The sequence below is a fragment of the Cryptomeria japonica genome, chromosome 7, assembly GCF_030272615.1.
Source record: "Cryptomeria japonica chromosome 7, Sugi_1.0, whole genome shotgun sequence".
NCBI classification, from domain to species: domain Eukaryota; kingdom Viridiplantae; phylum Streptophyta; class Pinopsida; order Cupressales; family Cupressaceae; genus Cryptomeria; species Cryptomeria japonica.
This window is the reverse complement of record NC_081411.1, coordinates 139,508,721-139,515,866: the sequence shown is the minus strand read 5'-3', so window position 1 is coordinate 139,515,866 and position 7,146 is coordinate 139,508,721.

Below are 7,146 nucleotides of genomic sequence, written 5' to 3'. Positions count from 1 at the left end.
AAGCTCATATATAAGTATGAGATCCTGTAGAACATTTGTAATGAGGAATATGCATAGATGGATATTATGTATGAATATTAAGGCAGATTGTGGAATAGGGTTTATGATTATTGCAAGAGCTTAAACTGGTACTGAACCTGGCATAGCAGATGCAAATCCGAGGCAATACATGACATTGGATTTATACAATCCACTTTTGTAAGTTAGTGAGACTTCTTTTGTAACTGAACAGTGAGCTCTAGGCACTTGGCCTTCCTGCATGTGCAGGGCCCTATTGTATCAGTAATATTCACTTATTGGCCAGTAAGCAAATATTGTTGGTCACAAATCCCACTGAGGTTTTTCCCACACCTATTTTCCTCATTAAAATATTGTGTTATGGTGTGCTTTCATGTTGTTCTTATTGTTCTTATTTACTGTATTAATTCAGGTTTACTGGTATACTGTTTTGAGATGGAATTCATTTAATAAGTTCAGAAAATCCATTTACCGGTTAGATACTGATTCACCCCCCCCCCCTTAGTATCTTTGGGAATCCTAACAATTGGTATCAGAGATTGGTCCTCTATTTTCAAAAGCCTAATTGCTTGAGGAATATTCTGACACCGGTAGAGATTGAAAACTTGAGAAAGCAATTGGAAATAGCTGTTTCAGACTATGATGTAGAAAAGTTGAAGAATATCAAAGTTGAAGATGATCTAAAGGCTGCACAGGAAATCATTCAGGGACTTCAATAAAATCTCGCTATTTCAAGGAACAAAAGAAGAGAACTTTCTGAGAAGATGCAGAATGATGATGATGAAAAATAAACTCTAAATGACCTTGTGAATAAACTGAGGTAAGAAAACAATACAATGAAGAATGAGATGCAAGATATGACTATGAGGCTTTGTAAAGACATTGAAGATATGAAGAAGAATGAAGATGACTTGGTTAGAAGACTAAATGATGCTGGAAATGAAAACACAAGACTCGGTCATGAAAATGATATGTTCAAGACAGACTTGATGCATACACAAAATGATAGAACTGAACTCATGAGACAGAAGGATTTCTTGGAAAATGAGTTGGCTACTCCTAATCAACACAAAGAGAAATTCAACAAAAGCTCAGAGGAACTTGATAATATGTTGAAGAATCAGAAACCTAATGGAGATACAAATGGCCTTGGCTTTGAAGTTGGTGAAAGCTCTGGTACTGCAAACAATCATGATCATAGTAAACCAATAAGACAAAAAAAAATTCTTAAAAAATTCAATGGGAAATGATTTAACTGTAAAAAGTATGGTCATAGAGAAAATTAGTGTAGATCTAGAAATTATCAAAACACTAATGCACCACCGGTCAATGTTCATGTAGCGTCGTAAATTGTACGCACTTGCTAGGGTGGTACAATTTCACACCTAGTTTAGCACCCGCCTTGGCGCATTTTGCATTTTGCATTGCATTTCCCCTTTAGCACTTAATTAATTAAATTAATTAGGTCTAGGGTTCTATTTTATCATCTCCCATATCATAAAGTTGGGCCCTTTTCATTAAAGTGTGCCCCTTTCATTTTATTCTTCCAATACATCATTTAATCAAAAACCCTAATTAGGTCCTATTTTGAACTTGGGGGCTTGATTTCGGGGGTCAAAACATCTCGAAATCAGCTGTAACTTCGGGATTCTCTCTAAAATCATCATATCCGATGGCCCTGAAAATTTGGTGAAAAGTCGTCAGGACCATGGCGCTCGGCGTGCACATGGTCCCGAACATTTTTCCCAAAATTTTAGGAGCACAATCCAATCATAAAATAAAGCTTAACCCCAAGAAATTGGCGGGAGATTCAATCTCTAGGTCGGCCAAAAGTTGAAATTAAGACCTAGGGTTTCATATATAAGAACTCTCTTTCTTCATTTGAAAGGATCCGGAATTTTGGTTTCAAGGGCCTTCTACGCAGCGAAAGAGTAGATCTTTGAAGACTTCAACAACATTCAAACATCCATCCATCAAGAATTCATCAAATTCATTCATCCATTTAGGGCTTTGAAGACATTGAAGAGCAATAAGGGATCACCGACTGAAGATTGGCTTGTACCCCTCCCTTGGGGTTGGGTATGATTTCATGTTGTTTTCATGTCTTTGCATAAGCCTCATTATATCATTTGTATTCATGCTATAGATCACTTTGCATCTTGATTTGGAGCATTTACATTATCATTTGCAAGCAATTAGGGTTTACTTTCTAGGTTGCTCTAGTTTGCTTACTTGCATTTTAGGATCTTGCACACACACAAGGTCTACACACACACTACTTTTACAATACAACTTGGCTATTCATGGAGGTGGAAATCACCAAAGTGGGGTTGGACTAAGGCAAAACCCTATATAGCCGCCCACCATACCTTTTCATATATAAGTGCAGGTTTCAGGATTCGGACGATGCCACAAGTTGCAGATCCGACGGAAGCAGACGGAGACTGAACTCCACACCAAATTTCAAGGCAAAAGACTAGGACAGGGGCGCTGGGCGCCCTGGTCCTTCTGTCAGATAGCAAGTTTCAGCATTTTTCTGACAGCTTTTCAGGTTGGAAAACAACAGTTTCAAGAGCAGAATCAGGACAGCGGTGCCCGCGCCCCCGTCCCGAACATTTTCACTCAAATTTTAACTCCAGGTACACATTTGCATTCTTGTCTTGTCCTTGTTTTTACAGCTTTCCATTGTTTAAACTCAATCTTGCAATCTTGTTACTAGTTCATACTTGCACTCTAGGACTAGTAGTTGAACTTGCATCATTTTATCTATCATTTGCAACAAAGGAATAGAAATCCTAATAGGTAGCCCATGGCTCTCTCTTCCACAAAAAGAAGTAGCCAATTGTGTGATACCTCTAGGCTCTTTCGTATTCCACAAGTGTGTGATTGAAAGTGAGATTAGGGCATTTTGGCCTAGTCTCGCTTTTTCCCCTACACATTTTGGTGAGCCCGACGTGAATTCCAATCTTCTCTAATTCTGATCTATGTTTGCAAATTTGAGTGTTTATGCTATTTCAAATTCAAATTTGCATTTACAAGTTTTAATTTCTTGCAAGATTCAAAAAATTAGAAGGAATTTTTGCTAAAACCCTAATTTTTCAATTCAAAGTTGAACTTGTGGATAGCTTAATTGGGATCAATAATTTTAAATCTGATTTAGGAACTCATTTGAATCATAAATTTCATTTTCTTAATCTACATTCTAAGTTCTTGCATTGGTTGAAAATTAAATATTTCCTTCTATTTTGCATGTGTTATCATTTGAAAAAGGAAAATTGTTGTCATGATGCATTCATTTCATAGATGTGATAATGGGTTAGCTTCCATTGTTTCAATTTTTCCTTCTCCTAAAGAACCTTCCCCCATCTATAACAACATTTTAGTGCCTGAAAGAGTTGCTACCAATCCCTTTGAGACTCTCCCATGCTCTAAGGATGAAGACTTTAAGAGTGATCTTGACAATTCTCCTAAAATGTGCCCTTCCTATTTAGCTATCCTAGAGGAAGAGAATGATATCATAAACACCTTTCTTAATGTTACTTCACCTTCCCTACATGATGCCTCTCTAAGTGAAAATGCATTGATGGACATTGACTTATTTTCTCCTAAAGTTGGTCCTTCCAATGGGGGCATGTTAGTGCAACAAGAGGTTATGAAACTTATTTCAAAGATCTCCTTCCTAAGCATGAATCTTTGGAGACATATGTTCATGTTCCTCCTAAAAAACACTCCCTTCATGAGGATCCTTTTGTGCAAGAAGATGACATTATCCCTACATTTCCTAGTGATGGCATTTCCTTTTCTGACAAAATTCCCACTAGAGATGATGAATTAATGATAAATGCTTACCCTTCTCCTAAAGTTTGTCTTACCCATAAACATCCCTTAGAGAAAGAAGATGAAATAATAAGCAATTTCCTTAATTCTCTCTCCCCTAAAGATCATATTGAACATATTTTGAGGAAAAAGGATTAGTTTAACACATCTATTGATTCTCTCCCTCCTAAGGATGAGGAATTAATAAACAATGTTATCTCCTCTCCCGAAATTGACAATACTTCAAGCATTCCTTTCAACCACTTCCCTATTTGGGATGAACCATTAGAAGAAGGTGTAGATTATTATCTACCCCATGAGAGAACCCTAGCCAAAGGGGATGAAATCAAGATTGAAAACTCCCTTGATAGTTTCTCACCTTCCTTGAATCTCAATTATTCTCCCTCTAAAAATAAAGTATCTCCCTTTCCTCAACTTGGTTCTACTCATAAGGAAACCCTAGTTCAAGGCAAGATGGTTAACATATCTTTCAAAGATCTCCATCTCAAAGGTGAGACTTTAGAGAGTAATGTTGATCCTTCTCCTAGAGAGTTTATTCCCCATGTAGATCCTTTGATGATAGAGGATGATTTGACCTTTCCTAGTATTACTCTTCCTACTGGAACATCAATGCCTACCCCTTGTCTCTCTCCTAAAATTGATTTAATCTGTGATAAGATTTTAGTGCAAGAGAAGACTATCAATAATTCTTCCAACACTTTTGTTCATTCCTCTAAACCATGCTCAATCAATTTGATACGTGTGAATGAAACACCTAACAAACCTCTCTACACTGTCCAAGGTGCTTGTCCTTCTCAAAATTATCAACCTTTAAATAAGTCTATCTTAGTGGTCCAAGGTGGTTATGCTAATGATTCTTTTTGCACTTCTAAGAAACCTATTATTACTGTGCAAGGAGGTTATTCTACTGAGAGCCCTTATGAGTATGCTAAGCAACTGACTAGAGAGAGTGATAATGCGATTGCTCATACCTATAATACTGGAAATAATAGGTAGCCTAATCCTCCTCCAGTTATCCCAACTTCACTTCCTCCTTCCCAACCTATTCTTCCTCAAGCTCCACGTATTTCACAAGTTCTTGGTAAGGAATATGATCTCATAGAACAACTTAAAGCTACCCCTGCTAAGATATCCCTTTGGGATTTGATCCAAACTTCTTCCACTCATCATGGAATGTTACAAGATGCCTTGAAAGATTTGAATGTTCCTCCACCTAATACATCTAGTAATATAGTGTCTTTGGTTAACTCTGTGATGAATCCTAAAGCTCAAATTGTGTTTACTCAAGATGAGTTGCCTACTAGTGAAATTCAACATCAATATGATCCCTTGATGATTGTGGTTATCATAAATGACACTGCTATAAGACGAACACTAGTAGATAATGGTTCTGGCCTTAATGTGTGTAGCATTAATCTATTGCATAAGATGAATGTGGATACATCCCTTATTGAGCCTGACTCTCATCCCATTCGAGGCTTTGATAATGTGGCTAAGTTTTCATTAGGTATTATCACCTTACCCATCATAGTGGGACCTATTACTTTGCCTACTCCTATCCATGTTATGTCGGGAAATCTAACATATAACTTGTTATTAGGGAGACCTTGGATTCACAGTATGCAAGCTGTCCCCTCTACATTGCATAGACAAGTTAAATTTATTTATAATAATAAGACATATACCTTGATAGGTGATACTAATTTTCAAGCTTGTTTGCAAACATCTACTTCCAAAGGGAGTTCTTCTAAGCCTTCCTCTTCTAGTGATGACTCGTTAAACAAGATACCTATGGATGAATCATCACCCTCTGATAATCAAAATTCTTTGGATGAGTCTGAAGTTCCTGAAGAAGATTCTTCTCAACTTGAATCTACACATGAAAAGGCTTTTGATCCTGAGAAGGTTCTTGCAGAAGACGATTGGAGATCTCTTGATTTCAATCCCACCTTTGTAGGTGAGTATAGGGTTCCTCCTAGAGAGCTTAAAGTTAAAAAGAAGGAAGAAACTAGAGATCAATCAGTCTTACCTGAACCTATGAGCAATAATTTTGTGTTGCTTCTCAAACTTCTTCTCCTCACATCTCTAATTATAAAGAATTTGATTCTTTGTCTTATGAAAAACCACCTTCTCTTTCTAAAATGGCTAATCGTTATGGTCGTGGTTTTCATATTTTGGCTAAGAGTGGCTATAGTGGAAATGGTTGTGGCACAAATGAACAAGGAATTAAAGTTCCTTTAGAACATAACATGCATGAATATTCATTTGGACTTGGATATAACCTTTCTAAGCCCACCAAAGCATATAAAAGACCATCTCTCAATGTGAATGCTATATTTAGTAGTGATGATGATCTCACTTCAACTAAATCATCTTCTACTTCTATCAACTCTCATTCCCCTCATAAGGAAATTTTGGTGATGAACAAATCTCTTTATGAATCCCCTCAAATTTCTAAATCCACTTATGAATCTTTATCTCCTATTCATCATAAAGTCCTTTCCTCCAGGGATAAGGCTCTAATAAATTACACTCATCCCTCTTCTAAGATTTCTTGTGACTTTTCTTCTTCAATTTTTATCATTTTATACATGTTTTTGATCTCACTTATAGTTGAGCATTTAGCATGTCATATTCAAATACCTCATTCAATCTATCATGTCTTTAAATAACATTAATGGCTATTATGTTGCTCATCATTATGTGACATTGGTAGCTCATTTACTGGGGGCTCATTGTCATTCATGATGGTACAATTTCAAGTGCAATCATATTTTTGAAGCAACATAATAGCCTAATTTTTCTATGTTATCTCTTGTTCCTATGGGGTAATAGTGTGGAAATATTGATCACCTTTTCTTTAGAATCCTCTTTTCCTAGATATGGGAGAAGATGTGTATTCCCTTTCTTATCCTACCCACTTCTTGTGAGGAGCATTTTACATACACTAATGTCTTGCAATTTTCTTATGTCTAGATCTCTCCCTAGAAGATTGTGTAAGTCCTTCTCATTATCCTTATCCTTGGGAGGCAATGATCTTTCCTTATTTTTATCTAAGGATCCACTTTTTCCTATTTCGTGGATGGTGTGAACTTTATTACTTGATGTTATTCCTTGTATGCATTTGTTGTTGTTTGTTCAAGGATTCTCTCTTACAAGGGGTGTAAGTCCTTGACTACAACCTCTTTTGCACTTGGTAAAATACATCCATAATGAATTCACTCTCCCAATTGGGTTAAAAAAAGCGTCATCCTTCGTTAAGAATCACTTTCACCTCACAAAAGAAAGGAA